General features: G+C 42.0%; 1 protein-coding gene and 1 long non-coding RNA gene across 2 annotated transcripts in view; one reads left to right on the top strand and one right to left on the bottom strand.

Moving 5' to 3' along the window:
- Positions 1-17,583, bottom strand: part of SETD5 (SET domain containing 5) — a 238,685-nt gene extending 221,102 nt beyond the window's left edge. The window contains 1 exon segment of the mRNA XM_029601121.1: positions 16,889-17,583. The gene's annotated coding sequence lies outside the window, so the exon portion shown is untranslated.
- Positions 17,584-17,623: 40 nt separating this feature from the next.
- LOC115091161 lies at positions 17,624-19,789 on the top strand. Its single transcript, XR_003856632.1, has 2 exons — positions 17,624-18,337; positions 19,265-19,789. It is a non-coding gene; the product is annotated as an uncharacterized LOC115091161 (long non-coding RNA).
- The last annotated feature ends 5,313 nt before the right edge of the window (positions 19,790-25,102 follow it).

The following is a 25,102-nucleotide window of genomic DNA, read 5'->3' as shown; positions in this document are numbered from 1 at the left end:
GGGAATGGAACAACTTCCCTACGAGGAAAGACTAAAGAGGTTAGGACTTTTCAGCTTGGAGAAGAGACGACTGAGGGGGGATATGATAGAGGTGTTTAAAATCATGAGAGGTCTAGAACGGGTAGATGTGAATCGGTTATTTACTCTTTCGGATAGTAGAAAAAGACTAGGGGCACTCCATGAAGTTAGCATGGGGCACATTTAAAACTAATCGGAGAAAGTTCTTTTTTACTCAACACACAATTAAACTCTGGAATTTGTTACCAGAGGATGTGGTCAGTGCAGTTAGTATAGCTGTGTTTAAAAAAGGATTGGATAAGTTCTTGGAGGAGAAGTCCATTACCTGCTATTAAGTTCACTTAGAGAATAGCCACTGCCATTAGCAATGGTTACATGGAATAGACTTAGTTTTTGGGTACTTGCCAGGTTCTTATGGCCTGGATTGGCCACTGTTGGAAACAGGATGCTGGGCTTGATGGACCCTTGGTCTGACCCAGTATGGCATTTTCTTATGTTCTTATCTTCTATCCTCTTTATCACTTTGCCAAGGAGGGAATATATACAGAAACCTGTTCTTTGACCACAGCCAGATTAAGGCATCTATCCCAATGGATCCTGCCTCTTTTCGCCGACTGAAGAACCTGTCCACCTTAGCATTAGCTCAGGTCACCATTAAGTCCTCAGCTGGTGGCCCCCACTGTTCCACTATCATTTGGAAAGCTTCCTGGCTGAGCTCCCACTCTCCAGAGAGCAGCAGGTTGCGAACCAGGGAATCCAGGGTTCAAATCCAATTACAGCTCCTTGTGACCTGAGGCAAGTCACTTTACCCTCATTGCCTCAGGTACAAGTTTAGAATATATGCCCTCTTGAGATAAGGAAATACCTCCAGTACATGAATGTAATCCTCCTTGAAGTGCCAAAAAGGTGGAATATAAATAAAATAAAAATCCTTTACCATTTTCTCCAAATCCTCTCTGAATAATAGCACCCATCTAAAAGGGAGCTTACACAGGTATGATTTGGACACCGACTCTGCTGACCAATTACAGAGCCAAAGGAGTCTTCCTGGTTGACACTCTGGAGGCAAGTGGTCAAGATATAAATGTATGGATTAGACTAGCATCTACCCAAGCGCCACTGCTGACTCCAAGTTTGTAATTTCTCAATTCTCAGGCAACTACCAAATCCAGCAGAAAGCAGCTCAGGTTACGCAGCCTTCGCAAACTGAGGCTTGAACCATCATGGCTCCTATGAAGGTCATCTGCTTTAGGACTTCTTCTATTTTCCTGTCCTGAGGGTGCTTTAGAGCTGTAACTCCCTTTAATGGAACAGTAGTTCTACAGGCCACTGCTGACACCAGTGCATCCACCTTTGGAATCCATATTAGCTTGTTCTTTTCCTCCGCAGGGAAAGGGTACAATTTCCCCATCACCTTGCCTCCTCTGAGCAACCCCTGAGGGGAGTCCCATTCTGCCAACACCATCCACCCTTAGGGACTCATGTAGAGGAAAGGTCCTCAACAGCTTCCTTATTCCCTGGAGAATGGGATCGCCTTCCACCCGGTCATTCGTTTTGGTGCTTGAAATATTCAAGGCTGCTTGTACACTGGTAAAGAAGGCTAAAAGCTCCTCCTGCCAGTAAAGCCTTACAGTTGAGGCATTATCCTCCGATGAGCACTGCCCCTCCTCTTGGGAACTCAAAGGCACTTACTTTACACTTAGAATCGTCTGCCAACCAAACCTCCTCTCCGGAGTCCAGCATGGCTGTGATGCTTTAAGTCTAAGCATACCTTGTGAGAATTTAGGGGTCTCACCCCTTTGCTCCATCGATCCAGCCATGGAACTAGGTTTGTGCATAGCGCAAAAAGCCTGTTTCATTACTAATATAAAATTCAGGAAGAATCCCATGGGGTTGGGCTTCTGTCGGGTCCCTAAGGATTTCGCCAAGGCCTTTCCTAGGCCAGTCATCCTGCCTCCACAGACTTCCCTTAAGCCTCTTTCCATCAGACATGCAGGCAGCCCTGGTTGTCCTGAAAGTGGCTGCTCTTCCTCCAGAGGAAGACTGGGGGCTCAGTCAGCTGTTGGCCCAAGCCCTTCCCAAGGCCCTTCCCCTGCAAGGAGGTCCTCTATGAGCATCTTTGGGGAGGCTGGGCCTAGGCCCACGTCACAGGCCAGGTAGAATGAACACAGCATGCTGGGGGTATTTTAGAACCACAGGAAACACACCTGTGGTCTTTCATCACTTTCTCTTTTCTTTTAAGGGCATCTCACCATACTAGAGAAGCACCTGGGTCTGTCCCAAGCCACCGCATGGTGCACTGCAAACACCTTCCTTCCCAAGCCTCCCCAAGGTACTCACCACCTCCAGGGAAGTAGTGCAGGCTGCTGATCGTGGCAGCTTCTTACATGCTGTTCTCTTTCTTCCTGCCTATGTTTGCTCTGCTTTTTTTTTTTTTCAGCAAAGTTTTATTTTCCCATACCACCCAGGAGGAGCAGAGGCAATGTATAAACAAGAGCAGGGAGGGGGCACAGGGAGTGAAGAGACATTGAAACTCTACAAGTTTTTGGGGGGTTTTTTTTTTGTTTTTTTTTTTTAAATAGGGCCAGGTCCTCTAGGATCTTCAACTCCCCAAGGAGGGGAGATCTTCAGTTCCCAGGGAACAGGGATTCAAATCTAGGCTTCCTACAACCAGGGTCCTCCCTGGGAGGCAGCTGCACTGGGGAAAGCAATCCTTTTACCCCAGGAGTTTAGAAAGCTCTACCAGGCTGTGGCCGCACCCTGTCTCTGGGAGATTTGAAAAAGTCCATCTATTCTTGTCCATAACTGCAGGAGACAGACTATTGCCAAGGGCCTATAAGCCACACCTCTCTTATAGCAGAGAATGAGGTAATAAAAGTGTGCACTCTGTCTTCAGAAGCTAAGAAGCAGGGAAATCCCAAGTGTATTGGGCTGGTCTACTGGGGGAAAAGGGAATTCTCATTTTCATACAACATGCTTGCTCACATTCCACACACACACACTCTCCCTCCCCCACACAAAAGCCCACTCAAATGCATTCCCTCCCTCCCACATATGATCATAAACTCCCCTCCCCCACACACACTTGCACCCCCTCCCCCCCCCCACCAGCACTCCCTCCCCAAATGTGTCCCCTCATATGCACCCCCCACACATACGCTCGCCCCCCTCACGTGCCCCCTCCATCCCCACATGCACCCCTCACATACCATCCCTCCCCCCCTCACAGACCCCCATCACATACCATCCCTCTACACACACACACACACACACACACATGCTCCTCTCCCCCTCCCTGAACCCAACAGAGGCAGTAACTTCCTCCTTAAAGCCCGGGTGGAATGGGACTCCTCCTTCCAGCCATACCATAACCCTGCTTCTTCTGTGAGCTGATGGGACTCCCCCTTCTTCCTAACAGCACAGGCCGATCAGAGCCCTCTTCCCTTCTTCCTGACGGTGCAGGCAGGAAAGAGGAAAACTGCATCCAACAGGCCTGCAGAGGCAGAATAAAGGAAGGAGGCAGCCGACTGGCCCGCGGGGGCCAACTAGACCCCTTCCAGTTTGTGTGGCTGCCCAGGCTGCTTCACTAGCAGCAGCAGCAGGGCACCTGGAGTTTTCAGGTGTTGTCTCGGAGACCCAGCAGTTCCGTTAGAATTCCGGAGTCTCTGAGTCAAATCCAGAGTTCCCAGATGTGCTAGCGCTTAGCCAGTTTTCAAACTTTCAAATTATAAAAGCAGTAAAAAAAAAAAAAAAAGAGAGAGAACAGAATCCAAGTACTAAAGATAACATTACCAAATAAAGCAGAGGGGAAAAACCACATTAAAAATGAAACCGCACACTAATTTGAGCAACACGTTACATGGATGGGAGTGTTTTAGAATTTAATTTATTCAGCAAGCAAGCAACAAAATTAAGGCTCAGCGCAGACATGGCTCCTAGCCAGGAAAGGCTGCATTGACATTAACATTTCCTGGAGCAGATCATGGACTGTATGCTGGCTGTAGCTTGCACACAGATCAGACAGACAGCAGCAGCAGAGGTGTCGTGGCAGCCTCCAGCTCCGCCCAGAACTCAAAAGATGCAGCATTTTTTTTCCCCAGATAGATCATATATGAGAATAGGCTATAAGTTTAAATGATCACTCTCAGATTACTACTTTGCAAGTACAAACTAGAATATACCAATCGGATACTTTTTGATTTGTGTTACTGTAGGGGGGGGGGGGGGGGTCAATGCTAAGAATGCCAAAATTACTGAAAATGTTCCCACTCTTCCATGAAGGACCAAAGGGTTCCCCTCTGCCCCCCCCCCCCAAATAAAACACTTTATAATGGCAAAATGCCTTCTGGGTCAGGTATTTCCTATTAAAGTTGAATCTATCAAGCCATTAAATATTAGGAAATGTGCTCTTTTTGTCATTATTACGTAGGGCTTTTTAGATGTGACTAATAAAACTGTTTTGAAAATTTATGTTGTAATATTGCCCCTAAATGTATTCTTAATAAAAAATACTCAATTCCATGGAAATTTAATGAAAAATGTTGATGTTTAATTCCCCAAGTCAGTTGCAGTTTCAGTGTCCAGTAAAAACGCTGCATCAGACTGTGATTCCCGAAGGATCTAAACCCCTTCAATCGTCCCCTCCTGTTCTCTCTTCCTCCCGCCAGCAGGACTGCGGCATTGTAATTAGGTTATCGTTAATAGGTCTTAGAAACAGACATCATTAAAGACCTTACATTACTGCAGCAAGGTCTTGGTTTTTCCCTTCCAGGAATCACAGCACGAAAATATCTTCCCCTCCTCACTAGCAGTAGGAAGCTTCAGGAGCACAAAGTCCCAGGAGCTGGGGGTTTTTTCACACCAAGGGATACACCCCAGTATGCCATTACGTGGATCAATAATTTCTCACAATCTTAGACCTGCCAGACCTAGGGCCCATCTTATTAATGGAGCAAACCTTAAGCTTCTATCAACACCCAGTATACAACAGAACTGTGGGAACTGAAGTCTCTAAGATAAATCTCTCTATTCAGTCTAACAAATCTTCCTTCTTTCTGGCAAAATAAACCATCTTTGCCAGCTATTCCTAATATGATGATGATTATACCAAATATTCGGCTGGGGTGCTCAATCAGTATCTCACAAGTCACATGAGACTCTAAAAATCTGCAGATTGTAGACCTTGCTGTTCCTTTCCCCTGCCACCCAATAAAAAAAAAAAAAAACTGCTCAGCTGCAGCTACGTTTTCACTGTAAGGTGTGCACACCCACACAGGAATCCATCCTGCAGCTGCTGACATTCTTCCCCTCTCTCTGCCAGCCCCATGAGCATGTTCAAAACTTGCAGGCTGGCACTTCCTGTTTTGAACACGCTCGCACGGAGGTGTGAGGGAAGAACGCCAGCAGTGGGAAGGCAATAGCAGGCCTGTTTTGGGAAGGTCCTCTGTGTGTGTGTGTGTGTGTGCTGTCATAAAGGATGAACAAGTGGCCGAGTAAGGAGCCCGGTCTGAGGTCTTTGGCCCTGGCTACAGAAATGTGCAGCATCAGAAAGCCCATGGCAATAGGTTAGTACAAAGAGGCAGCAGTGCTGAGACCTCAGGGTGTTGTGGGGTAGGCGGGGGAGGGGAAGAGGAGGATGGATGCGAGGAGACGGGACAGGATGGGGAGTCTGAGCAAGAGGGAGCCTGATAGGGATAGGATGGAAGAATTAAAGAGTGAGAAACATGGGAGAACTGAGACTGCTGGAGAGAGCAAGACTGGTGGGGCCAGGGTGGAGAGCGAGACTGGTGAGAATGAGGAGGAAGCAGAGTGTTGGCCTTGGACACTTTCAACCTTCCTCCATCCAGCATGTTCCTCAAAGGCTCTCTCTGTTACTGTGAATTCTGGTTTTGTGATTCAAGATATGAAGAGTTAACCATCCCTGCATTAGGCCATTTTTTTATTGTATTTTATTTATTTTTTTTTTTTTTAATTGTGGTGCCTTTTTAAAAAGCTCATAATACAGAAATGAGTTAATGATAAAAGTTGGACAAATGTAGAGCAAACAGAGTTGAAATAGATAAACTAAAGCCAAGGAGAATAAACTGGACCTGGTACTTACAAATTTGAGCACCAGTGATCAGCATACTCTGACATAATGGCTAAGGCAGAGAGGAGTCGCAGAAAGATCAAAGTCCTATATTTTAAAAATACTGACTTTGGTAAAATGGAAAAGTACCTTAAAAAAGGCACTGGCAGGGTGGGAGGAGTTAGGTTAAGTGGAAGAAAAGCAGGCTTAATCTAAAAGGAGCAACCAATCTTTCTATAAGGAAAGAAAACAAAAGCAAAAGCAAAAAAAAAAAGAAAACCAGAGGTGGCTAAAATGTAAAGGTAAAAAGATTAGCATTCAAAAGGTACAAGGGATCTCAAACAGAAGAACACAGGGAAGAATACCTAATTAAGCTGAAAGAAGCAAGGAGAGAAATCGGGATGGCAAAAGCATGAGTGGATGAAAAATTAATCAAAGAGGTAAAGCGAAGCAACTAAACGTTTTCATGTATGTCAGTGAAGGGAAAAATCAGAGGGGGAACTGTAAGACAAAGGAGGCGAGGAAAAGGTAATGCAGAGGTAAAGAAAAATAAAGGCTAAGCAAACATTTTTCAGTGGAAACAGTCGAAGAACTAGGGTCATGACATGATGCTCCAAGGAGGTAGGCTCAGGAACAATGGGCATCCTGGAAAGTATTCAAGTAACCTATAAGGGGCAATGATTACAACTCTGTACGGCAGCAGCATAACTATATTGGGTTTCTAGAAGGCTGAGAGACCTGCATGTAGGGAGTAGGGCCAAACCCAAACTTTAATGAGAATGGAGGGGCTGGATTTCAACGTGGAAGAAGCCTACTGGCAGAGAGGATGGAGGCCATCATAACAGGTTTTGGGCCTGCTTGGGAAAATATGGAGTGTTAGGAAAAGATAGACAGAAGGAGTTGGTGTTTGGTTCTACTTGGGAACTCATATATGCATCTACACAAGTGCACAAAAATCAAAAGGGCAGACTAGACAGGACATTTTGGTCTTTATTTGCCATTATTCGCTATCTTGCTAAATGAGTAATTTTGACACCTATTAAGAAGTCACATAGAATTGAACAGTGCACCTATTTTTCCATCTCGGCATCAACCAGAATTCTATTGCACAACTTCCTCTGCCCGTCTAGAAAAACCATGAACTTCAACTTACAAACCAGAATATAAAAAAAATTAACACAAAAAAATCATCCAGGGACACAGAGGTCAACCAGAAGGTAGTGTAATACATAAAAAGTAAAAGCTAGAAGTGAATCACACAAAGTACATATTGATGCAATCACTAGTCACCTGAAGCCCAGAAACATACATTGGAACTGTGAAGGAAAATCTGGCTTTTTAATTTGCAATATGGAAATACAAGATAAGGTCTCAAACTACAAAAGCAATGTCAGCCAAGTCATGAGAGAATTGTACCACCCTGTGGGAGCATCACTAAAGCAAAGCAGTTGCATGAAATGTTTACATCAGAGTTATCTGCCAGTTTTTGCTCTCAGTCTCTTCATGGTAGCTTTTATGTTACAAATGTCTTGATTTTACCCTTGAATACAAAGTGATATTTAACTTCATTTCAGATCTAGTTCTATTGTGCATTTTTTTTGGACTCCATGTAGTCAGTAAAAGCAAGACATGGATCAAATGGATGGGTGAGAGGAATGTATACTCCAGCACTCTACACCTCAGCTGCTGGCTTCCAACACAACCAGGAGATAAAACACAATATCAAAAGGGTAAAGAGAAAGACTGATATGGAAGAACAATTAAACTAATAGCTCATAATGAGGAACAGCAGAACCACCAACTATGGGAACATAAAAAGCACCCGGTAAATCTATCAATCCTACTACTCGGCCTCCCAAGAGTGAAAGCAAACATTTGTAATGCCCAGGATGAAAAAAAAAATCATAAAAGATGTAGCAAAGTCAATGGAGTCATCAGGGGGGGTGGGGGAAATAAATGCAGAACTTTCCCCAGGCATAGCTAGGATACATTTTAATGGACTACCATAATAAAAATACTCAGGTTTTCACTACTCTAAACCTGCCATCCAACACCACCTACAGGATACTTGGGAGAAGCACAGAATGGGCTCATGGATTCTAAATTCTCTTTGCCTTCACTACTGATAAAATTTTAGGTAAACCATCTTCTCCATTCACTGTCTCGACCTGTTCAAACTCGTAGAAAAGGAGGACTTTGGTATCCTACATTAACCCCAAACCTCTCTTACACCCCCCTCCCTCAAGCTACAAAAAATACTGTCAACATAACCAAAATCCTCCAAGGTATCTGAGAGCAAATCAGGAATGTAGACTTCCAGTTGTTTCATTAAGCAGTCCCAGGGCTATGTTTATCCATGAAAGGTACTTGAATGGGAGGTAACTAAAAACAATCCATCAGGACCCCTATTGTTTCAATCAACTGCTCAACAGTCTTCCTGCATTACAGCTTAACAATATTCAGTACACTAACATAGCCTGAACGGCGTCCCCTCCTCTTCTCTTCTCCCCCATGTGTGTCAGTAAGAGACCAGCAGACATGTTCACATACAGTTGTCACCTTTGTGCAAGTTCTATCAAGAAGGTTCACAAGAGAAAACCTCTGGCCATCATTCGCACAACTGTCAAGAGAACACAGACCCTAGGACAGTTTTCAAGCTACTAGTTCTGTTTGCAAGAGTACACTTAATATACCTTAAGAATGCCTAAGCAGGTATGTACCTCTCCCCATACCCTGGGCATCAACAACTCAAGAGTAGCATGTGATATGACAATGTGGACAAGCCTTAGGTATCATACCCCAGTACCACATGCAATGTTACTTGAACCTCAACTTGGATTGCATTAGATAAGAAAGTGTAGGAGACGCTGGAATTGTGTCTATTTGCTCATCCTTAAGCAATCTTTTATTACAGATACTGTTTGTAGAGCTCTCCCCTTCACAGAAAGCCAGTTTGCAGTTTTAGTATCTCTGGAACAAGGATGACGACAGTAAATGAAGTTGCAGGCTTTGCCCTTTAAGTAGGCCATGGAGCATGCCACCTTGTAAACTAAGCATACTTTCAATTTATTAGACTGGGGACTGCAGCTGTAGAGAGAACTTGTGTACAACTGCATGATACATCTGGGTTGGGATTCTGCCCCAACATACATAAATGTTCCCAAAACAACTAACACCCAGAAATTGATGCTTTTTCTTCAATATACTTTAATATTTTCAAAGGTTATATGAACAGAAGAGATGACACAAGGTCATGTCTGAAACCTTTACCTAGCTTTCTGGAGTATTTAAAGACTGAACAATTAATATTTATTCACAAATATTTTTGTCTTTAGATTACAATTCAATTCAGAAATCATATTAATTTCCATATTCAAGTATATAGAGATTAGCACAAAACATCTTCCTAACACAAGGTTTTCCCTTAGTATATCTGGCCCATAGCTGTTTACTTGCGGTAAATTATGCTAACAGTGTTCTTTGACATCCAGTTTTTACTATTAATAATATCAGAGGATAGTGATGCTTCCAGTTTAATTACATTTTTAAATCACTACAAGGTCTAGGCACAAGCTGAGATACCCATTTACCATTTTAACGTAAGAGAGGATGGCAGATACAAACTGGGCCATCAAATATGCCTATAGCAGAGATTCTGCTTTGGGTAAATAAGCATACAAATTCCCACATGCAGCTCAACTCTTCCTCTCTGCCCACTTCACTCCTCCATCTTGTCTTTTACCTGACCTCTCAATCCTTTAACTACCATTGTCTTCCATGAATCCCAACCATGCCCAAATTCAGTCAAAGGTGCTGGCCCCCACCATTTGTACTGGCAAGCCATGTCAGGCCTTATTTTTAACTTGATTCTTACAAGACCAATCTCCAACACTCAGTCCTCTTCCATGTCTTATTACCAAATTTCCTCATAATCCCAACAGCCACCAAAATTAGTGAGGCTGTCCAAAATAGATTAGTCTCCCCATTGTCACTGAAATTTGGGTTTTAACCAAAGTCCCTCCATGCAGGTTAGCCCAGCTTTTCTGGAAACCTGATGCAATCATACCCCTGCTGTTTAGGGATGCAATGGTCACTCCATGCCTTTGCAGAGGTAAGGTCAGAGAAAGCAAATCCGCTTCTAACAGAGAGAAGCAGGTGTCAGTTTCTTCAAAACACCTATACTACCTCACTGTCCTTTAAGAAGCAAATCAAATAGTTTCTGGGGAATCAAATTTTGCTATTGGACTTCCAATTTGTCTCCATAGAATATTTACAAAACTGTAGATAAATAAGATTCCCTTAACTGCCACTCACTCACTTTGAGTACGTTACCCTCACTCAAAGTTTTCTAACACAAGCTGGCAGGGCCATTAATCTGTACAGCTGATAAATGATAAATATTAGCTGAGCATCAGATGACTGGTATGCTTCTCTTTAAATCCTCTACAAGCTAGTTGTAGCATTGTAAGATGACACAGCCAAGTAGCTAAAGAGGACTGTGAGAAATTGCAAGAGGACCTTGCAAAACTGGGAGACTAGTCAAGCACATAGCAAATAAAATTTAATGTGGACAAGTGCAAAGTGATGCACTTAAGAAAAGATGAACCCAAATTACAGTCACACAATGCAAGGTTCCACATTAGGAATCACCATTCAAGAAAAGGATCTAGGAGGCATTGTTGATAAACGTTGAAATCATCTGCTCAGTGAGCAGCAGCCAAGAAAGCAAACAGAATGCTAGGAATTATTAGGAAAGGAATGGAGAATAAAACAGAGACTATCATAAAGCCTCTGTATCGCTTCATGGTGCTACCTCATCTTGAGTATTGAGTGCAGTTCTGGTCGCCACATCTCAAAAAAGAAATAGAAGAATTAGAAAAGATACAGAGAATGGCAACCAAAATGATAAAGGGGATGGAACGATTCCTCTAAGAGGAAAGGCTAAAGAGGTTAGGACTCTTCAGCTTGGAGAAGAGAAGGCTGAGTGGAGATATGATAGAGGTCTATAAAATAATTAGTGAAGTGGAATGAGTAAGCATTAATCAATTGTTTATCTTTCAAAGAGTACAAAGACTAGGGGTCACACAATGAAGTTACTAGGTGATACATTTAAAACTAATAAAGGGAAAATATATATTTTTTTTTACTCAATGCATAATTAAGCTCTGGAATTCGTTGCCAGAGGAAAGTTATTAGTGTAGCTGCACTTAAAAAAAAAAAAGGTTTGGACAAGTTTCTGGAGTAGAGTTGCAGAAATCCACTTCTTATCCTTAGGATAAGCAGCATGGAATCTATCCACCCACTGGGGACCTGCCAGGTACTTGTGAGCTGGATTGGCCACTGTTGGAAACTAGATACTGGGCTTGATGGACCTTTGGTTTGACCCAGTATGGAAAATCTTATGTACATATAATCTGTACATCAAAACAAAAAAGGACTATGCTACAGTACAGTACCTGTAGGAAAAATGTTCCCTTCCATACTGCACAGATAAGATACTTTAATACAAGAAGCTTTCTTGTTGCTCTGCCTGTATTTCTGGACAGGCTTTTCTGCCATCAGTTATGTCTCCCACAATGATAGAAATCTTTCATCTCAAGACACCACCCCTCTGCCACTCACTGAAAAAGAAACAAATCTCTTCCCATGCAGACATTCAAAGGTTTCCAATCATAAAGCTTTCTCCTGCAACTCTCCACTCTAAGCTTGCCAATGAAAAATGGGTGCTGAGACAAAAACTATTAAAAAAAAACAAACAAAACCCTAGCAAAGCCTTCATTCATGGACTGAATACCTGAGAAATTTCTGAGATGTATACTAATTGTTAATACTTTAACTCCTTCAGTCTGTAAGCCATATTATCCTAAAATATGTCTCTCTGCATTTTCGGTTGCCTGATTCCTCTCTTTAAACAATTGGCTTGGGTAAACTTGATATTAACAGGATCTCTCTATTGCCATGCCTGCTGGAGGCTAAGAACAAAATTAAACCAGCCAATCAATTTCCTATGAACTACTTTCCCTTCTAAAACTGGGTGAGAGACGCTGACAGACAGAAAAAAAAAAGAAAAACTCTGAGCACTAAGACTCCAGGGATAAGAATCAGGCAGGGAGGAAGAGCACAGAGGCTGGGAGAGGAGGAGCAAGAGATATTGCAGGGAGCAGAGCCAGGAAATGATGACAGCATCAACAGACTTTGGGGAATATGGCTGAGGGAGGAAAAGGAAAAAAAGACTGGAGAGAGGGAGGGAGCTGGGCGAGCTGAGAAAAGACGACCATGGCCAGCAGAGGACTGCAAGATGGAAAAGAATGGTATGGCTAACTCCAGTCCTCAGTTACAAACAGATCAGGTTTTCAGGATATCCACGAAAAAAAAAATATGCATATGATAGAAATTTTCATACAATAGAGACAGTGCATACAAATTCCCCTCATGCATATTAAGGCTAACCTGAAAATCAGATCTGCTTGTGATTCTTGGGGAACAGAGCCAGGAATAGATAAGGACTCAAAGAGGATCACTGAAAAACTGGCATGAAAAAGGCAGAGCTAAGGAAGTTTCACTTACATGAACAAGTACAATTCTGTAGACCAGACCTTCAAAAGCAGATAAACTGGATGGACTAGGTCCAGAGGGTGATTACTAAAATGGTCAATAATCTTTGTATATAAATATGGGTTCAGACTGAAAAATCTAAACATGTAAAACATGAGAAAAGGCGAGGCTAGAGCTACAAGAGAGACATTTAAATACCTCCAAGGTATCAATACACAGGAGGCAGCCATCTTTCAACAGAAAGAAGGCTCTGGAACAAGGATGAAAGGGGTTAGACTCAGGAGTAATCCTTTACAGAAAGGATGGTGGAAGCATGCAACAGCCTCCCAGGGGAATGGCGGAAATAAGGACAGTATGTGAACGCAAGAAAGCATGAGACAAGCACAGGGATCACTGAGGAAATGGCAGGGACTGTACAGCTGAGTTGGTGTGCAAGGGCAGATTAGACAGGCCATGTCTTTCTGCCATCATGTTTATACCATAAACTTGGAGGTTTGCTAGGTTCGGTGGGACAAAAAAATGCTAGCGTCTTTCTACTTCCTGAAATAGGACACTATGCAATATCAAACAATCCTGCTGGTAACCAGTTTGTAAGAATTAGAAGAAAACCCCAAAGGCCATTGGTCACTGTTAGTACTTTGATTGCAAACTAGACTCCATAGATAGGCAGTGATTTATATTCTAATTCCTGAGTTATGGTGAGAATTATCAGAACAATGCTCTACAGCTATGCATTGAGAAAAATGTATATTTCTTTCATATGCGCAAGGCATAAGATAAAATAGGTGCTTAAATGTACACATGATGTGGAATAGGGCATGTGATTAATTCTAAAAAGAGTAAACAGGGCATTCCTAAGTCTCTGCTAGAGGAAGTTCTGAGGTTCATTGTTCCTGCATTTTAGTCTACTTTCTGAAAGAAAAGCAGCTTATGCAAGTACTGCACGCATACGTGTTTTTCTGAGTCCCACTTCCCCCTAACATCCGTGATTACTGTCCTACCAACACCAAATTTTCAGGACATATTAGGGAGTCCAAGGGCATCTTGAAAGAGGTTTGTTTGGATTTTTTTTTGTTATTGTTGTTGGATCTACATATAAAACATGGACACACATTCCAGAAAGTAGGCTCAATTAGCTGTGCATGGACTTATTTAAAAGTTACACAGGTCTGCAAAATGTGCTTCTCAACAATAGCAGCAAAGCAGCCTTGGCTTTTTCTGAACACACCCATGGCAGACAGCAGAATTTACAATCAATAAAACATTAAGAAAGGGAAGGAAGGCAAAACATAGAAAACCAAATATGAGTCTGAGAGGAGGAACCAACAACTTGTAAAGGCTGTGTGTGATTGCTGCTGCAGTAGAATGTGCTCAGTTAAAGCTGTTTTTTGCAGAAATTGAAAAAGATAAGGAATATTTTAAAGTTCTGAACTCCCTTCTAACAGACTTCTGTGTGGGTACAATTGATCTGATATTATAAGGCATTGAGGAACTGAGAAAACAAGCTGCATATGTGCAATCTCTAGATTTATTCAGCTGGTGAAATGCACACTGAAAGTATATTAAGCCAAGGTCACCAAACCAGAACCTCTTTATGACTCACAAACCTAAGGCTCCTGACAGTGGAAATGTTATGAAAAATCCAGTTACAAAAGTTACAGCCTGTGAACCAAATCAGCCATCTCCTTTAACATCAGCCATTCATGCTCTCCCAGGCCGGCAGCAGTAATGGACGCTGCAATGCTGTCCTTCCCTGGAGACAGCCAGCACCACTTGAGCTTCTCTCGTAGCAACAAGAGCTCCAATGCCACCAGCTACGCCTTCTGCATTTATTAACACAAAGAGAGCCAGCACCACACAACCACAACCCAGTTTTCAGATGACCTTTCACCTGAAAGCCCTTCCTGCTCTGTGCCAGGCATCCCGAAACCCACTACACTTTTACCCCTTGAAGGTTTGAAAAAGAAAAACAATCCACCATGGCTTCTGCTCCTCTTGCATCCTATCATACTGAAAATTGGAAGCAAGCTCTTTATCTACAGTTCAGAACTCTACAATTTCTTGAACAACAACAGAACAAACTAATCCACATTAAAATTTGCTACTGCAAATCTAAATTCACTGCCAAAATCACATCGAGAGGTCCTGTTTGCATCATCCTTCCCCCACCCCCCCAAAAAAGATCACAATCCATTTCATTGCTTTCGTGATTCTCGAACAATTAAATAATAGACAAGGGAAAGCCTGCAAAAATAGCAACTTCATAGTTATGCTGGGTTTTTTTTTTATTCAAGGCTGTGGCAACACATTCATTTTTTTTTTTGCTTTAAATAGTGCAAAATCTTACATTTGTGCTTTTGTAAGGAAACAAAAATTATGCCCAACACAAGTAGGAGGAGGGTAATGAGCTTGACAAAAATCTTCACTGCAGTCTTATAGTCTATCCTCTCTCCCTTCCCTCTTCACACACACAAAAAAATTCAGTATAGAAATTTTTTTTTTGTTTTTGCTGAAATAACCTTCTGGAGGTTGGAACTACTCAAGTAACCAATCTTACATAAAACAAAAGGAAAGCCTCCTGCCAAAGAAATATGGGGACAAGACATGGGCAAGAAAAAAAAAAAAGGGCTAAATGTGACCTTGTTCCTCATGTCCATTACCTACCTAAGGAAACAAAATCAGAATTCACCCAAATCTCACATTCATTCTCAGTCTGATTGCTAAAAATCAAACTCAGGGAAAGGCCTGCTAGAACCCCAGGCACTCAGCCAAAAAATTATAAAAAAAAAAAAGAGTATATACTGCAGAACCACCATAATAGAAAAAAAAAGAGAGAGAGAGAGAAAGGCAGACAGGTCATAAACACCTCCTGCAGCCAATGTCCCAGTGTACAACAATCTGATTCTGGAACATCCTGAAAGGAGAAAACTCACTAGGCTAGGTTCGAGCAAACTCAGGATTTTTGGTGCCATCAATGAGGAAACAGACCATTCATTCCTATGAAACAGCAGCACAGGCGGAGTAGTTGGCAAACGCTGCTTTTTTCCACTCTCCTACTCTAGTGAAATATAGAACGGTTCATGGGAAAACTGCAAGGCCCCTTTCACTTCCTCCCCTCCCCCAATTTGGAGCACCTATTTGCTCCTCACCCAATTACAAACTAAAGAATTTGAAAATTTAAACTCATTTGCTTTTATTAGTGAATTTTTAAAAAGTCCTAAATCCTCTCTACATAGTGAAAAAAAAAATCAAAGCTTGATAAATCTAGGGCAAATACAAGGAAAGGATTAAGTTGTTTATTAAGGTTGTGAAGGGCCACTCGAGAAAGGCTAGAAAAGGTTCGAAAACGGGGGGAGGGGGTGACACGTGACAGATGTTAGGGTACGAAAGAAAGGTGCTGAAACGCAGGTATGTGAAAGTGAGAGACGTGGAGTGAAAGTAGGAAGAGGAATTTGTAGTAAAATGAAAAGGTGAAATGGAAAACATATCGGAAAAATAAATAAGAATAAGCAAGTACCAGAAAAAAAGAGAGAGCTAAAAGGTAATCAGAGGGAGATATCTTCTTTATGGTGACTTCCAGATTTCCCAGGCCTGACCTCCAGCCTCCCCTTCTCACTTGAGAGTATAAAAAATGGAGGCTAAAATAAGAAACGAGATCTAGAGATCACATGCCAGCCATTTCTTTCCAGACTCTACGCTGGAGGAATGAGGTGACAATCCCCTGCAGCACGCAGGTGGGGGCGGGGGAGGAGAGGCTGACAGCCCAAAGAATGAAATGGGGATCCGAAATCTCTCTGGTGCCGAAGAAAGAAACGAGGCGGGAGATCAGGGAAATTAAAACAGAGCCCCCATCCCGCACCCCACAATCAATGGGGACCCTAGTCCCAAGTCAACACAGAACACGTCCTGGTCCCCACCAATTCCCAACGGGAGAAGGATTTTGGAGGGGATAGGGAGAAAGATGGTAGGACCTGTCTCCCGGGATTTATCCAGAACCACCAAGCGGACCCCCTCCCCCCACCACCCGAGGAAAGCAGAACAAGAGCCCCTCTCAGCTTTATAACAGAACAGCAAATCCATCACCATAAACATCAGATAACACTAACCAAGAGAAAAAGATCCCTTGATTCCCCTCCCCCACATCCCAACTGTACCGCAACAGTCCGAGGTGCTCTACCTCAAGGACTCCTATTATTTCTCCCCTATATGTCCAAATAGATCCCCAAAAAATCTACCCCCAGCACTCACCCGGCTCCGACTTTTTCTGTCCACTACACCTCAGTAGTCGGCATCCCAGTCAAGCTATTCCCGAACTAGAAAAACTGGTAGGCCCGGCTCAGAGCCGCGGTATTTCCTGGACGCCGCAGCCCAGTATGGTACTCCCTCTGCCGGGCTGCTCACAGTAGAATTAAGCAACGTCACAGAGAAGGTTGCAACGGTTATATCAATCCGTAATTGTGGCCCGCACTCTCGCTGCTCAGCAGCAGCCTTGCTGCGGCCTCCGTAGGGGTGTGGGGGGGCTGTTATCGGTTCGCCAGCCGGACCAGGCTCCCTCACGCTGAGCGGGGTAGCCCCTCTACATTCACAACGACAACAGCTCCAGCGCTGAAGCGGTAGCAAGAACAGCGCTACCCCTCCCCCTACCAGCTCGCTGCCTTCGCGGGCGGAAACGCGACTGACCATACGGGGATCCCAAGCTCCTGCAGCAGGGGCAGCGGGAAAAGGGCGGGGTGCCTTTCCCATCTTCTCATTGGTCCAACAGCAACACCCCAGTCATAGATTGGCGGACGAAGATGGCAATCACGCCCTGAAAGCCGCGCGGCAAGGATAACACCCTGAGCTGGGGACATTTTTCCCACAGTTGGAAACAGTAGAGAGGAAAAGAAGGTTCGTAGGAGAATGCAGACCATATTCTGGCGGGGGGGGAAAGGAGAGTAGGAAAAGGTTTTTCAGCTTTTATTCGAGGCTGCATGGAGATCTTGTACATAATGTAGTGTGTTTAGCAAGTGTTTTATATATAATAAAATGGGCATAAGCGTCCTTTATTTTATGTCTTTTTTAAAGTTATAAACGTGGCGTTCGTGACCGTCTTAACAATGACAACTGACCAGAGTGAAAGAGAACCTGAGAGCTACTCGCCTGGTCAGCAAAGGGCGGGGCTACAAAACTCTCCTTCACTCATTGGCTGCACACCCGGAAGTTTATCAGTGAAGTGCTGCGCAGACGAGCCCGGACAGCTAGCCGCAGGGAAAGTCTGAACCTCCTCTTTGGTTGTCTGGTGATCTCTAAAGCGAGGTGGCAGGACTATACGGGGAGCACTGTGAAGCTGTTTTCTCGGTTACAGCACGCTAAGAAGCTGAGCGAGAACTAACCCCGCCCTCCTTTCTTTCGAGGTTCCCACGGTCAAAACGTTGTGTCAGCCAGCGGCGGCAACAGAAACCACGGGGTTTCCCTGGCAGAGTGCCAAGGGCAGCAAAGTAGTTGGTGATTGGCTAGTGTGGATGTCGGTTAGGCGGCGGTGCTGCCGCTGCGTATGTGACGGCAGGAACAATCTCTCCACCCCTTCCCTCGGTGGAGCCCGTGATCGGGAGGGTGTGGGCTGCTGCATGGCTCCCTGTCCCGGTTAGCTAGCGAGAGCCCGCAATTTAAGGGTGGAAGCCGAGGAACAATGGCAGCAGCGCTACGTGGCAGGAAGAGGTTTGGCATTCTCCGTTTAGTTGTACAGGGCAGTGACGTCATTGTGACCCAACCCCCATCTGCTACGTGTGCGGAGATTTCCAGACCAGGCCTGTAACCCACACTCCTTTCTCATCCCTTCCCGTATACCGCGGAGACAAGTTAGCAAGGCCTCTCTTATTAATGTTAGAAATAACTTTAAAGTCAAAACATTCCACGTATTCAAACTGAGAGGATTGTATTTTGGAAGCTACGGTATTACCTACCTTCTTTTCATTTGGCCGATTTGGGATGCAAATACACTTTAAAAGCGATCGGGTGCACTATCTGTATATCGCGACTCGTTAGTAACGAATGTATTGCATCCCTTCGCCCCCCCCCAAAAAAAAACAAATTCTCAGACTTTCTTGCGTGTCTTTTCTTCCCCACAAACCCAAACCTTCCTCCTATGCCTCTTTAATAGCATATAAACAGAGCTCTACTCCAGCAGATTACCCCTTCTGGTTTGGCCATTTTACAGCAGCAGGCTGCGACTTCTTGTCTGCTAAGCAGTTCTTTATCAAACCACCTTTTTTAGCGGATTTGTTTTATGTAATGGTTAGGAAGCTTCCTTCCTCCAAATCAGCTATTTCTTTCTTTCTTCGGTTTTCTGATTCTGTCCATCTCTCTTTTTCTCCTGCAAATCCCCCCCCCCCCCCCCCCCCCCCCCAATAAACACGCCTATCCCTCTGCGCACCAAGCTGCTGTATTCGTTCGCAGGGTACATTTATGATTTTCTATTGCCCTCTCACTTAGCCATTACTACGCTATCATAAATATTCATATAACGATATACCGAGAATGGTACTCAACATGACATTTAAAGTCGTTTGAAACAATGAAAGTTGTTGCAAAGGAAAACTTCCCCATTCCTTTTCCCCTTTATACTGATTTTTAATTATTGATCAGACTGAAGAGTGTGGAAGCTGTGCCTTGCAGAGCTGCCGGGAGCAAGTGACTGCTGTCCTCCAGGGAAGATACCGCAGAACTCCTGCAGATGTGACACTATCAGGTACAGAGGGTTTCCCTCTCCAGCTTGCCTCAGCGTGGGAGCAGCGCTCTATATTGGCAACCATTATATTTAGCTGTATTGTTTGATTGGTATGAACATTGCCCAAAGCACCAATACTTCTCTGCCTTCTGTCTCAGAAGAGCTGAGTACAGAGTTTTAAGAGGAACAGTATCGCCTCAGAATTTTTGTTATACCTTTAGCACTCTAGTTTTTACTGTTAGATACTATTATTAAGGGCATAAAAATGTTAACCAGAAGATGTGGAGTAGAAAGACGTGATTATAAAAATCTCACTTTATATTTACTGATTTTATTAATTAGCATTATAAGAATTGATGACCTTCCTGCCCAGCATAAATTGCAGAACTTCTCACCTCTCAAGTGTATAAATTGTGAATAAAAGCATTGAAAATTCAAAGATATTTATAATGCATTCATTGTCATGCTTATTATCTCACTTTTATGAATAACCATTCTCACATGCTTGCAGCTATGTACAACACTTAAAACAAGCAGCATAGAAGACTACAACATATAACAAAAATAACGTGTCCCTAACAAACGATATAAAAATCAATACAGGATAACATTAAATACCATCATTTTAAGATCTTAAGTCACAAAATCCCTATCCATCCATGTGGTCAATTATTTAAATTTTGTAATTTGTTTACTGACTATCATTGCTATGTAATGTTACCCTGGTGCAGCCCCTGAAAGAGATAGGCATCTAGAGGAGCAGCCTATACAGTCTCAAAATCTTATCCACATTATCATCCCTGCAAATCAGAAGCCCCTTGTTAAATTATTTTATGAAAACAAGTATTTCACCTACTGCATCTTACAAAAGTCTTCATATCCTTGGACATTTTTCATATTCTGCTACAAATTGCACCATCCCACAGTGCAAAGTTCATAAACACTTATACTAAAGAACTCATAACTATTATTGCAAAAGGGCTTCCACCCAGCATTAAGTCAAGGAGTGTGAAGACATATGAATCAAGACTTTTTGTTTTTTTTATTCTGAATTACTTTTTGAATATATCTATAATTCTTCTTTCACAAGTGCTACAGCTCACAAGTGTCAGCCTTGTGCTATTTCAACCCCTTTTTGTCTGTTTTTTTCACAATGAAAGTGTAGAGCTTTATAAAAATCAGCAAAACAAACTCCTTACTTTGTCAATTTGATTTGTATTTTTTAGACTGCAGAATGTGAAAAATGTACAAGGGTGTGAAGACTTTGGCAAAGCACTGTAATGGAGCAGAAGTAGTGCAATGTCATGATAAGAAATAAGTAACAAATTATTGCTACAAATAATCCAACATGTTAAAGATACATGCTCCACAGTCTTAGGAGAGTGCATTATGTGGTTAGACAGTGTCTGCAGCTAATATGGAAACTTCTACATAGTTTCAAACAAGGATCCCAATATCTGAAAGTCAAAGTTATCAGTATAGGGCTGCATATGTCCAGTAGCACCATAGGAAGAGTAAGTAATAGCTAAGGGTGATAGCATTTAACCAAGAAAACCATAAAACAACAATGTAGAAGGTAAACAGTGTTTCTACCAGCAGCTGTTTCTGAATTTTTAGGAGAATAATGGTCCAGGACTTGTGTTCAAATTGTGCTTTTGCCACTAATATTTATCTTGAGCAAGTCACTTTATCACCCATTGTCTCAGGTACCCACTTATACTATGAACTCTTTGGGGCATGGACTTATTCTACCTGTATGTAAATTGTAAATCACTGTAAATGTCAAACTAATAATGTAGAGAAAACTGTTCACTCATAACAGGGTGGAACACCTCAGTGTTATCTCTTGTCTAGTTAATTATCAACCAAAAATCATTAAAAAAAAAAAAAAAAGCAATAGCAAATTCTGTGTAGGTGAATTCGCCATAAACATATTCAAACAAATATTCACCTTGTAGATAATTACAAATGTTATTTATGAGCCCCTCAGCAAAACTAATGTTATGAGACTGGAATTTTATACACCCTAAGTGGTGGTCTAAGTTACTGTAGTATGCTTATAAAGGGAAAAGGTTACTACTGTGAGAATATCCTGTAAGGCAAGTCCAGCTGGAAGAGGATGGGTTTTCCAGATCCAAGGGAAAGGGAGTGAAAAGGAACATTACATAAAGGCTGTACAAACTGATTGGCTACAGAAGGTATGTTGAGTCACATCACAGGCCCTTGTTCTGTAAACATGGATTGCACAAGCAGTCTGGAAGGAGACTGGGACAGTCATACACCTTAACAATTCTTTGTAGGCCTGTATGCCAATTGTCTTTACACAGAAGGAGTAATTCCGGGGGAGGGGCTTGTTTTGATTATGCAGTTTTCAGCTGCTTCTTTGGGCTACCAGATCAAAATTTGTCTAATTGGGCTAAAGTGCCATGTGCCTCTATTTGCAGTTATTTGGGGGATTTCTCTATTCCCCTAGACCAACCATCGCAAAAGCAATCCTCAGAGTGCGAGGGCATAGGCACTAGGTGTCACTTGAACTCCTTCCTTCCAAAAGGGACTGTCCCTCCTTTGCAGCTGTGAAGGCTGCCTCTGCAGCATCCCCGCTGCAGTTAGTTCAAGAAGGAAGAACTGTGGGGCCCGTAATCGAACACAAGCTATCTCCTGATTGTACACTTTATGCCACTTTCCACTCTTCTAAAACATTCTAGCTCACTACATTACAATACAGGTTAAAAGAATTTACCTTCTGCTTACAAAGAAAGCCAAGTTATGAAATCAAGACTATTATAAAACAAATGATTAACTTAAACAGCTCAAATAAATATGAATGTACAGAAAATGCTGCAGCCAGAAAGGCATACAGAACTGAGAGATGAGAGAGGGAAAGATTGTTAGTATTCCACTGACATAAAGACACAGGTGGAGATAGATTTTCTTCTGCTAGTATAACATACAAGCAATGGAAGGACACTGCTATTGTACATATTTAAAATCTGATGATTCATATCTTCCTACCATGATTCTGGAGTACTCTGTAACACGGTAAAGGGTCACAAATTCGACATGTAATAAATAATGTATATCATCTGCTTTATTTTGAAATCATGTTAGCATTGAAAATTAATATGTATACAGTATACATCATGTCCAGTAGTAGGGAAACAGGTTTTTTTTCCTGTTTATGCATGCAAAGTGGGGCCATAACTCTTTGGTAAAACCGTGAATTAATTATTTAGCTGGTTTCCTCTTGAGTGAGCAGCAAGGCTAAAATCTTATTGTCAGGGCTGTGCCCTTCCCCCTCTGGACTATGCTGCCCCTCCTCCACTCCCTAGGCTAACATCATTTTGCAGTAGGAAAGAGGGAGAAGGCAGATTTGAAAGTAATAGGAGCAGCAGGATGTGAGCTGGTCAGCTGCAGAGGGAAGGGCTGCCTCCATCAATGCGCAGCTCTGTGATAGCAAATATGAAAAGCAGAAATGGTATTTTTATCACAAAGGGTAACGATGTCAGACAAACACCCTACCATATTTCTCACAAATTCATGAACTATAATGTTAAGATTTGAAGTACATAAAGGATTTGTAGCCATTCTAATCTTGTATTCAAAGAAACAAAATGTCGCACAATTATTTTTACCTGATCAAAACTGAAGGCATTGTAGAATTTATTTTTCTTTTTTAAAAAGGTATGCATTATGTATATAGCAGCAGTATTTGAAAAATACACATCACAATGTTCAATCACCCTTCATCAATAAAATACTTACCAGAACATAATTTTAAAATGATTTGTTCATCTCCTGCAAATACATACACCTTATCTTAGGGATTTTTTTTTTTAAATCAGTAAACCTGAGGCTCTTCAATTTCATTTCTCATTAAAAAATTTTGCAAAATGTATAATAAAAAAAAAAATCTTGCAAGCCTGGATCAAAATAAAAAATAATCCATTACATTCAATTGCTAAAATATAGTGCACTTTGACATTTCTGCTCTGTTTTAAAATCCAGAATGAAAGTAAATTGCAATAAGCTAAAGACCACACTGATAGTCCCACCTATAGAAGCCATTTGCAAAGTGACGTGGAAGTCACAGCAAATAAAGTTTCAATGCTAGTTCTGGAAGAAAGAAGGGCCAACTGACAGCCCAGTAAGGAGAATTTTAAAATATCCCATCATTGTTTTATAATGTCCTTTGTGTGATAGAAACCAAGACCTGCCACTGGAGTCCTACTTAGAAATCACCCCAGAATGCACTGGAGTTGTTTTGCAAAATGTTGGTCTCTTTACAACCATTTGTGAAGAAACTACTACTTTTAAATATTTATATAGTGTTACATGCAGCACAGACTACCTCCAACAAGATAAGAACATAAATATACATAGAGACAGGATTTTTCACAAAAAATTTTTTTTTCCATACTTCTCTCTCTTAAAGATATGTGAGGGATCACTATAGGAGAAAGTCAATTCAGTTAATCCTTCAAGTGTGAAGATGAATAAAATCACAACATCAAAATTCAGCAAACCCAGAAATGTTTCTGTTAAAACTGAACATGAGAGCTTACTTAAGTTTGAAAGCAGTATTTCATGATAGCTGACCTAAAAGCATACTAAAAATATTGAAGTATAGCACTATCATAACAGCAAACACTAAAATTAAGATATGTATTTTTCTCGATAATTTAGGGAACAGTTTTGTAGGCTGTGTTTTCAGTTGGCTTGTGGCCCTGTAAGAGAGCATGCCCTAGGATAAAGAACGAAGGCAGGTAATATGAGCTCTTCGCACATGCTAGCCCCCATAACCAATTGTTGAAGTACTGCTTTAGCTTTAACTTCTTATCATTAATGTAATATCACTGTTCCACCCTTTATTTACCTTAGGAGGTTAGAGCCTTTCTTGTGAGCAATGAAACCAACATCCTATTGCTAATGATATTATAATAGACTATTATGGTTTAAATATGTATTGTTACATAGCCATTTATGAGGTTAACCCTTCTGTACACCCATCCACTAACCTCTCACACAACAGTATTAGGTTTCTGCTTTGTCTCTTGCTTATCTGAACAATCATTTTGTTTTAGATAACATTTTCCACATCAATTGATTTAGTATACACATTACTAACATTTAAACTTCTTAGGTGGATGACTGTAGCAGGTTATCAATTATCATGAACCCCAAGACAGCTGTGAAGTGGGGGTAAGTGAAAAATAATATTTTTTATTATTACTCAAAAACATTTGGGTAAACAAGTTAGGAGAACAGCCTAAGGTTGCAGTCAGCAATCATACAATGTAATGTGTAAATTTGTTTTATCTCCTTTGTGGTTTAAAAGCAAAACCAAAAATAAAGCCACAGAAAAACACCACAAGATATCAGATGAGACTCTAAAAAAAACAATGGCCCTTCACTAGCATATTCCTATTATGGAACCAGTGGCATAGCCAGGGCTTCCCAAACCTGTCCTAGGGACCCCACAGCCAGTTGGGTTTTCAGGATATCCACAATGAATATATATGATATATATTTGCATACCTGGGGACCCCACAGCCAGTCGGGTTTTCAGGATATCCAAAATGAATATACATGAATATACATATATGTATATAGGATATCCACAATGAATTTATATGAATGTATATTCATTGTGGATATCCTGAAAACCCAACTGGCTGTGGGATCCCCAGGACAGGTTTGGGAAGCCCTGGCATAGACAGAATTTATTTTTTTTTTTTGTGTGGTAGTGGTGGGCAAGA

Source organism: Rhinatrema bivittatum, chromosome 4, assembly GCF_901001135.1.
Source record: "Rhinatrema bivittatum chromosome 4, aRhiBiv1.1, whole genome shotgun sequence".
NCBI lineage: Eukaryota > Metazoa > Chordata > Amphibia > Gymnophiona > Rhinatrematidae > Rhinatrema > Rhinatrema bivittatum.
Note: the sequence above shows the minus strand (reverse complement) of the source record. Positions and strands in the feature narration are given on the sequence as shown.